This window comes from Bos javanicus, chromosome 11 (assembly GCF_032452875.1).
Source record: "Bos javanicus breed banteng chromosome 11, ARS-OSU_banteng_1.0, whole genome shotgun sequence".
Taxonomy (NCBI): Eukaryota; Metazoa; Chordata; class Mammalia; order Artiodactyla; family Bovidae; genus Bos; species Bos javanicus.
In genome coordinates, this window is record NC_083878.1 from 88,489,491 (window position 1) to 88,499,292 (window position 9,802).

General features: G+C 49.8%; 1 pseudogene; it reads right to left on the reverse strand.

Moving 5' to 3' along the window:
* Positions 1-7,239: 7,239 nt before the first annotated feature.
* LOC133257475 (large ribosomal subunit protein uL16-like) lies at positions 7,240-7,875 on the reverse strand (annotated as a pseudogene).
* Between the last annotated feature and the right edge of the window lie 1,927 nt (positions 7,876-9,802).

Here is a 9,802-nt window from a genome sequence, read left to right on the forward strand (position 1 = left end):
TCTTTCTAAATTCCATATATATGCATTATTATACTGTATTGGTGTTTTTCTTTCTGGCTTACTTCACTCTGTATAATAGGCTCCAGTTTCATCCACCTGATTAGAACTGATTCAAATGTATTCTTTTTAATGGCTGAGTAATACTCCATTGTGCATATGTACCACAGCTTTCTTATCCATTCGTCTGCTGATGGACATCTAGGTTGCTTCCATGTCCTGGCTATTATAAACAGGGCTGTGATGAACATTGGGGTACATGTGTCTCTTTCAATTCTGGTTTCCTTGGTGTGTATGCCCAGCAGTGGGATTGCTGGGTCGTATGGCAGTTCTATTTCTAGAGCAGGATTAACATTACTGTGGCATGTTCTGTATGCTCAAAGAAAACACTTGAAGAAACTTTAGCAGATTTATTCCTTCTCTGCAGTATAAATCAATGTGTGACATGACATGAATTTATGTTATGTACAACACATGATTAAGTAAGTATATGGGCTTACCCAATGGCTCCATGGGTAAAGAAGCTGCCTGCAATGCAGGTTTGATCCCTGGGTAGGGAAGATCCCTTGGAGAAGGAAATAGCAACCCTCTACAGTGTTCTTGCTTGGGAAATCCCATGGAGAGAGGAGCCTGGTGGGCTACAGTCCACAGAATTGCAGAGTCAGACACGACTGAATGACTAAGCACAGAACACAAGTAAGTATATGTATATATATACTTTTATATGTATACTTTTTATATATATAAAAATACTGGGGCTTCCCCGGTGGCTCTAGTGGTAAAGAACCTGCCTGCCAATGCAGGTAGATGTAGTCGGGTTCAATCCCTGGATCAGGAAGATCCCCTGCAGGAGGGCACAGCAACCCACTGCAGTATTCTTGCCTGGAGAATCCCATGGACAGAAGAGCCTGGTGGGCTACAGTCCTTGGTGTTGCACAGAGTCAGACACTACTGAAGCAACTTAGCACTCATGCATGCTTATTAATACTGGAGTGGGTAGCCAATCCATTCTACAGGGGATCTTCCCAACTCAAGGACTGAAGCTGGGTCTCTTGCATTGCAGGAAAATTCTTTACTGTCTGAGCCACTAGAGAAGCCCTATATGTGTCATATAGTACATGCTTAAGTATATACTGTATAATTCGTATATTGGTAAGTTTCCAGTCATACAGCTTTCTTAACCAGAGGGTCAGAGCTGAACTCAAATTAGTCAGTGGAGCTGCAACTGCTGCTAAGTCACTTTAGTCGTGTCCGACTCTGTGCGACCCCATAGATGGCAGCCCACCAGGCTCCGCCATGGAGCTGACTAATTACCATTCCTCATAAGTTCAGGGAGGAGCCACGTGGAAGCTGTTGTTGGAAGGAATCCTAGGTGAGCCTAGTGTTTAGACTACACTAGTTTGGACTACAGTCAGCCTCCATTTTCTTCATTCTGTATCTGTGTTTTCAACCAATCTTGGATCAAAAATATTTGAAAAAATAAATTCTAGAAAGTTTCAAACAAGCATAACCTGAATTTGCCATGAGGGCAACTGTTGACACAGTATTTGCATTGTATGCGGACAACAGGTCATCTAGAGGTGACCTCACATCTAAGAGAGGAGTCATAGGTTATATGTGAGTATTACACTATTTTGTATAGGGACTTGAGCACCCAAGAATTTCAGACCAATCCCCTGGAGATACCGAGAGAATGACTGTGTTTTTGAATGACTGGGGAAGAAGTCCTAGATGTGCTGGTCTGAAGGCAGCTCAAGCACAGCATTGGAGCTAGGAGGCCGGTGGGCTGGTGTGCGTGTGGCCTGGAGCTGACCTGAGCCGCTCAGGGGTCACAGGTCATGATTTTCTTTTAAGAAACACAAAGTCCAGCACAGAAAGCTGTCTGCTAGGCTGTGATGAGCGACACGGAGCAGGGATGAATCTCCACCAGGTGAGAGCAGCGTGCAGGCTTCTGAGTGGGATGATTGTGGGCGGCAGCAAGTTGAGGGGACAGGGGCTCTGTCACCCACTTCTCCTCCTGCCCTCAATCTTTCCCTGGAAGTTCCCACGTGCCCTGAGGGCCGTTGGTTTCCGTCATGGAGCACCCCCAGCGCTGCCTGGGTCTCAGGGTGGGGCAGAGCATCGGTGCAGAAGGCTGCCCTCTCTGGCTAGGCTTTGGGTTTGCTTTCCTTCCATGCTCTGAAGCTGAGTGAGGGTTCTGCAACCCGGGTCATTTAGAGAGCCCTGGGGGCTGATGGAGACCCCTGAGCCTTGTCTGGAACCCGGCTGGCCATGCCCCATTTTTTGACAGGTAACACAGGAGGAAACCAACCCTGAATATTCGTTGGAAGGACTGATGCGGAAGCTAAAGCACCAATATCTGGGCCTCCTGATGCAAAGAGTCGACTCAGTGGAAAAGACCGTGATGCTGGGAAAGATTGAGGGCAGGAGGAGAAGAGGGTGACAGAGGATGAGATGGTTGGACGGCATCATCGACTTAATGGGCCAGAGTTTGAGCAAGCCCTGGGAGATGGTGAAGGACAGGGAAGCCTGGCGTGCTGCCATCCATGGGGTCGCAAAGAGCTGGATACAACTTAGCGACTGAACAACTGCAACAGCTGAGGTGCAGGGAGTGAGGTCTGAATTCTTGTTCTAGCTGTGTGGCCTCAGACAAGTCATCTCACCTCTTGGAGCCTCGATTTTACCATCTTTCCAATGGGGATAATAATATTTATTGCTATCGTGCAAGGAGGAATAAATGACATGAGAGAGTTATGTAAAGTGCCCAGCACTGTGCCTGGCACAGAGAAAGTATCTGATAAACGGAAACTACTATTAATGAAATGCAGCAGTTTGGGATGAGAGATTTGGCTTCTTTAACAAACCTGTCTTGGAGAGATTTTTACATCCTACTGTTCTGTGCTAAAGAGACAACTAAATTCCTGTTTACATATAAACCTAAACCCTCTTATTCTAACTGTGCCACCACCTTAAAAGACATATACTTATGCTTTCGCTTTTAGCTGTTCATATGTTTAAAAGTGGCACACACTTCCAGTGTGATTATGCTAATGTACACAGGAGTTTAACAACTGCGCTCTCTGCTCTAACCATCTATTTGAACTACATTGTGCAAATAAGATGTTATCTTAAATAAGCTCCTAATATAACTCAGTAATCACTATAATGCTTTTTTGGTGAAATTGTGGTGTTATTACTGAATTTAGTCATGAGTCTCAGATGCCGAACCTTCGAACAAACACCAGCAGTGCCCAGTTGCCGAGTTCCCAGCCAGGAGGAGATGGATGTAGTTGTCCTGGGAGGCTGGAAAGGGGGGCAGCGGCTGGCACGTGCGAGGTCCTGGGTCCGACACCCACAGGAGAGGGTGAGCCAGGGTGTAGGATCGCACCTGTCGGAGGGAGGGTCACCCTTATCAGAAGCCTCATCACAAAGTGGAGAAGGAATAAGCACCGCAGGCCCACACATTCCAGCCACAGGAAGGCTGGGTCTGACTCACAAAGTGGAATGCGGGCCGGGAAGGACTTTAGCCAGCTCCGCAGGTCCTCTCTGCCCGGCAGACGCCATCTGCACTGCCTCCCGGGAACTTTGCTTGCAGGTGCCTTTCTTTGACTATCTTAAGGGTCGACTCAGTTTATCTCCACATTGCATTAAAGACACAGGAAAGCAGCACGGGTGCGTGCATGTGTGTGTGCTCAGCTGTGTCCAGCTCTTTGCGACTCCATGGACTATAGCCCGCGAGGCTCCTTTGTCCATGGGATTCTCCAGGCAAGACTCCTGGAGTGGGTTGACATTTCCTCCTCCAGGGGATTTTCCTGACCCAGCACTCGAACCTGGGCCTCCTGCAGCTATTGCATTGGAGGGGGATTTCATTACTATCGAGCCACCCGGGAAGCCCTGGAAAACAGAACATCAAGGTGCAAATGGAGGATTTAAAAAATATACTAATACCTGTCTCTTGCTTCCTCCCTCCCTCCTTTCTTCCTGTGTCCCTTCCTTCCCAGTTTGCTCTGAGATCTGGGGAAAGCCTCAGCTTCCTCATGGGTAAAGTAATAATGTGGATGATGTTATGGACAGAGTTGTCTCCCCCAGATTCACAGACTGAAATCCTAACTCCCAGGACCTCAGACCTGACTGTATTTGGAGACAGAATTTTTAAAGAAATGACTGAGGTAACGTGAGGTCACACGGTGGGCTTAACCCACCATAAGTGGGGGGAGATTAGGGCATAGAAACGTACAGAAGGGTGATCACACGAGGACACGGGGAGAGGAAGAGCGTCTATAAGCCAAGGTGAGAGGCCTCAAGGGAAACCAACCCTGCCGATGCTTTGATCTCAGACTTCCAGTCTCAGAATAAATTCTTGTTGCTTAAACCGCCTGGTCGGTGGTGCTTTGTCGTGGCAGCCCCGGCACGTCAATACAGATGTCAATCTCCAGGTAGAGAAATGTCACTTCTTGCTGCTGGTTACCCAGGGTTGGGGCAGCTGGGAGTTAGGCAGATAGAGCTGGGTCTCGAGAGGGGTCTGGAGCCTGTGGTCTGGGACCTAGCACTTGTCTGGCTCGCTGTCTTCACAACCTCGTTCTCTGGTCTGCCTTTGGGGAGGAGTACGTGCTGCTGGCTTCCTCTGCCCCAGGCACTGTACGTTCTTAGCAGAGTTTGTCTACTGAGCAGGTAAATGTGACGGGAAGGAGCGCCTGGTGACTTATTAAGTGGCGTTGACAGAGCGAAGAGAAAAACTGGAGACGGACTCACCACAGTGAAGGGAGGGGAATGAGGTTACTGCTGTGGGGTTAGAATGGCACTGAGCCGTGAGCTGGTCCAGACCATGCATCTCACAGCTGGGAACTGGGGCCCCAGAGGAAAGGAGACTTATCCAAGACAGGGCTAACTGTAGGCTACCCATCTGAACATCGCTGGTGATGCTTTCCTGGGGTTGTCCTCATTCGGAGAATAGGAAAGGAAAAGAAGAGGTTCATTTCGTATTCACAAATGCCTAATGCAGAGAACACAACACATTTAAACCCTAAAAGTCTCCCAATGAAATGGCTTAAGTTCACTCTTTGCTGTGTGGAGGAGTCATTGCTGTTGTTGTTCAGTCATTCAGTTGCTCAGTCATGTCCAACTGTTTGCAGCCCCATGGACTGCAGTATGCCAGGCTTCCCTGTCCTTCATTATCTTCTGGAGTTTGCTCAAACTCAAGTCCATTGATTCAGTGGTATCATCCAACCATCTCATCCTCTGTCGCCCTCTTTTCCTCCTGCCCTTGGTCTTTCCCAGCATCAGGGTGTTTTCCAGTGAATTGGTTCTTCACATCAGATGGCCAAAGTATTGGTGTTTCAAAATCAGTGATTCCAAAGAATATTAAGGGTTGATTTCCTTTAGGCTTGACTGGTTTGATCTCCTCAATGTCCAAGGGTCTCAAGAGTCTTCTCCAGGACCACAGTTTTAAAGCATCAATTCTCGGTGCTCAACCTTCTTTATGGTCCAACTCTCAAATCCACACATGACTACTGGAAAAGCCACAGCTTTATACAGACCTGTGTAAGCAAAGTGATGTCTCTGCTTTTTAATATGCTGTCTATGTTTGTCAGAGCTTTTCTTCAAAGAAGCAAGCATCTTTTAATTTTGTGGCTGCAGTCACTGTCTGCAGTGATTAGAAACAGTTAAATGTTATCATCCATCCACTGTGTGTGAATGACTGTGAAGGTCAGGAAAACAGGCAACGAGCTTATCTCGGCTCATCTGAGAATGACCCTCATCGCCGGCATTGTTTATGTTCTCTGGGACCTGCGGCTCCAATCACACCAGTACTTTCTCCTGGTGAAGTGGAGTGAGGGTCACAGGAGGCGGGCCGGGTAGGATAAGCACTGTTGCCTGCCATGGAAAATGCTGGAATGCCTGCTTTTGTTGAGTCCCTCCTGGACCAGGGCGCCTCAACCTGGGTCTTGCTCCTGCAGCCCTGTCCTCTGTCCTGCTCTGGAGAGGAACACAGCCACTCACAGGCCACATCTACACCACCTAATGGGCCAACGTTAAACGTTAAACACCCCTTAAACACCCTGGCATTACCCTTAAGAGGTAGTCTGATAAATGGGCTTAGTGACCTTTGTCAGATGGAAGAAAAAACAGAGATGGGATGAGGGCAGTTGCTGGGGTTCAACTAAGTCCCGCAAACCATCACCTTTGCTAGTGGGGAGCCCACGGCATGTGGTACATCTGTGGGTCTGTACCGCTTGCAGGGCTGCTCAACCTGTGGGAGAGGAAGTGGAGGGACAGAGGAGCTGGGGGACCCTCACACCCAGGGTCACCCTGCTAGGGGATAGGCTGAGCTGGGACTCACACTCAGCTCTGCCCTGTTGCCAGGCTGTGTGCCCTCTTCATTCAACTGCTTGCCCCCATGGGGGTATTTCCTGAAAGCCTGTGACCTGCTAGGAGAGGAACCAGAGCTGATCCCTGAACTGGGCCCACAGCCTGGCACCAGGAGGCTCTCCCAGAAACCCTGGGTGGGGGTAGGTGGTGACGTGGGGGGCACATGCCTTTTAAATCAGAAGTTTACGTCTGAAAAAAGAAATAATCATCGCTCCATATTTAAAAACACAAACAAAGTAAAAAGAAGAGAAGAAAATGCACTTCTTGTGTTTTCACAACCAGAAGTTCATTGCTATTTGTCTTTGGCGTATTTTGTTTTGGTCTATTTTTTTTCTTTACACAATAATTTTCTTACCTTGTAATGATCCCTTGATGGTAAGCTTAGGTAGACAGAACCTAAGTTTTTCTCATTTTCCATTTTATCCCTTCACAGTCATGCAATTGGTGCTCAATAATTTTTTTTTTTTTTTGACAGGAAGGTAGGATTTGTTGGTGGACATGAGTAAAGAGGGGCTTCTCAGACGACACTCATGGTAAAGAAACTCCCTGCAAGGCAGGAGCTTCGGGTTTGAGCCCTGGGTTGGCAAGATCCCTTGAAGGAAGGCATGGCAACCCACTCCAGTATTCTTGCCTGGAGAATCCTATGGACAGAAGAGCCTGGCGGGCTACAGTCCATGGGGTCACACAGAGTCAGACACGACTGAAGCAGCTTAGCATGCAGGCAGGTGTAAGGAAGGCACAGCTGCCATCTGTCCAGGGGGCCACGATTAGGGATTCATTTAACCCCACAACCATCTGAAAGGAGCCACTTTTTCTGCCACCATGTTTTAAAATTCATCCACATTAAACTTCATAAATCCCCATGACAAAAATCTTCTGGTGGCCAGGGAGCTTGAACATGGCTGCGCGGAGGGTCTCAATCACCTGCCCCTTGTTCTGCAGCTTGGTGCGGGTGGACATTGTGACTTGGCCCATGTGGACCCTGGCCACCGCACCCTGGCACTTTCCAGAGGCACTGCGCACACCTGTCTGGAGCCTGTCAGATCTGATCAGCTCCAGTGCGGACAATGTCTTATGGATGCAGGTGATATGGATGGGGTGGAGCTGCACGCAGATACGAGAGCCATCTTTGGCACAGCTTTTCACCAGGTACGTGTCGGCACAAATATAAGCAGCCTCCAGGGCTTCAGTGGGAACTTACCTACTTTCGTCTCCTTCCACCCCAGGTCAAACATGTGGATCGTAGTATCAGGGACACCTCAGCAGAAGTGAGACTTTGCGTACAGCTTGTTCTTATGATACCGATACTGGTAACGCCAGGCTGGGAGGCGGCCCATGGTGACACCAGGAACGATGAGTCAAAAATCTGCTGGGAGGCACTGAGACTTGCTGGTGTCCATTGGGAGCTCAATACACAGGAATTCCTCCTAGCAATGGGAAACGTCTAAGAATGGAAGGACCTGCCCCCACGGGTGGGAATACTCCATCCGTGAGGAAATTCAAGGACAAGTTAGATGACCTCCTGATGGGAGAGTGGAAAGAGGATGCTGTGACAGGGGGATTTCCAAATCTGATGGAGCCTGAGTCTGGTGGACCGGCCAGGCCTTTCACAGGGAGCGGGAAGCTTTCCAAATGGAGCAGAAGCAGCTCTCTCGTCAGTCTGCCTCCTGCCCGATAAGGGTGTTCACTGTGTTGAGGACTCGGCTAGAAATCCATCCAAACTAAACTGAGGGTTTGTGGGCACAGTGGTTGGAGCAGGGCTGTTTCCTGCAGAGGGTTGTCTTTCCATCACAGCTGAGACCAAAGCCTGAGAACCAGGTTCTGTGTGATGCCAGCAACCCTGCCTCCCAGCTGGAAGGGAAGATCTATTTACATAGAAAGTCAGTAACAATAGGGACCAATTTGTGGTTGAGCCACAGTAAGAAGTCTGAAATGGGCTGGGTGAGCCTGCATTAGGGTTGCTGGGTAGGACCTGGACACTTAGAGATGTGGGCCAGAAATCAAGGCAGGGCGTCTGATGGGTGAAAAGGGCCCTGAGTGACTCAGCTGCAGAGAGGAGGGCGGCTTGAGTAGAGAGCGATGTCAGATCCACATTGTGAGGGCTTTCTTGCCCAGCCCGCCTCCCCTGGACAGTGCTTCCTGGACATCTGGCTGCTCTCTCATCCTTGCCTAATTCTGATGGTGTGTAGCAGGGGAGGGACTCAGTACAAGTGCAGAAAAAAAGTATTAGTCGCTCAGTTGTGTCTGACACTTTGCGACCTCATGGACTATAGCCCGGCAGGCTCCTCTGTCCATGGAATTCTCCAGGCAAGAATACTGGAGTGGGTTGCCATTTTCTTCTCCAGGTGATCTTCCCGACCCAGGGATGGAACCTGGGTCTCCTGCGTTTCAGGGTGTGAATTTTCCAGTGTGCTGGGCTACAAGCTGAGGAAGGACCAGAGAAGTTGGAAGAAGGGGAAAGAGAGGGATGGAAGGATGAAGGCTGCTGCAAAGGAAGGCCGCTTGGCTGTGAGTGTGAGAGAGAGGGAGTCAGAAATGAAATGCTCGCTCCTTTCCAGCTGGGAGTGGGTGGGCTCCGGGAGAGAGGGTGAGAGTCACCAGAAAGGGATGGCCGATGTCTATCGCGTGTTCTCTGCTTCTGTTGACATGTCAGGAGCCCCCGATGGCTCGTTGGCCTGGCTGGGGATGCGGACACCTTTGGATGGATGGAGACCATGGGAAGTGATGAGTCAACCCTCACAGTTACTATTTGCTGAGTACCAGCCATTCAGCAAGCAGTGTGTTGGCTTCATGAACATGATCTGTTCTAAAACCACTCCCAGGGAGGCAGGCCAGGACCTGCCAGCCCGAGGAGGAAGCTGCCAAGAGGACCGTGTGAATCTCTAGGTGCCAACGAGGAGCTCTGGGGTGGATCCTGAACCCTCCTGACCCCCAAGCCTATGCCCAGATGGCGTGTGACGGAGCCCTCCTCATGCTTGGCAGGTCCCAGGAGCAGTCTCCAGGTTGTGTAAGCGCCGTTCCCTCTGTGGGTCAGCATCTGAACCCCTCCCTCCGACGGGAGACTCAGAGGCCGGTGGAAAGGAAGAGGCAGGGGCCATTCTCTGGCGGCCCTGGTCCATTAAGGCCCAGGGGCTCTAAAGATGCTGCTGCTGGCCCGCCTCCCACTGAGGGGAAATGCAACATGCTTTTGACTTTATGTGGTTAAATTGAGGTTAAGCCAAGTTCTGTGTAGCTGTTTCTACACATATTAGGAAAACCAAACAGCTGCGGGGCTGGTGTCAGCAAGATCCCTGAACCTGTTTGAACCTGGCTGGGCCAGCTTTGTGTGAGTTGTGGCTGTGGCTGCGTCTATTGAAACAGTGCTGAAGGGCGCTCAAACTCCCCGCCACCCTGCCCACCCTTCTCACTCTCATCCCCCATCCCAAACCCTTCATCA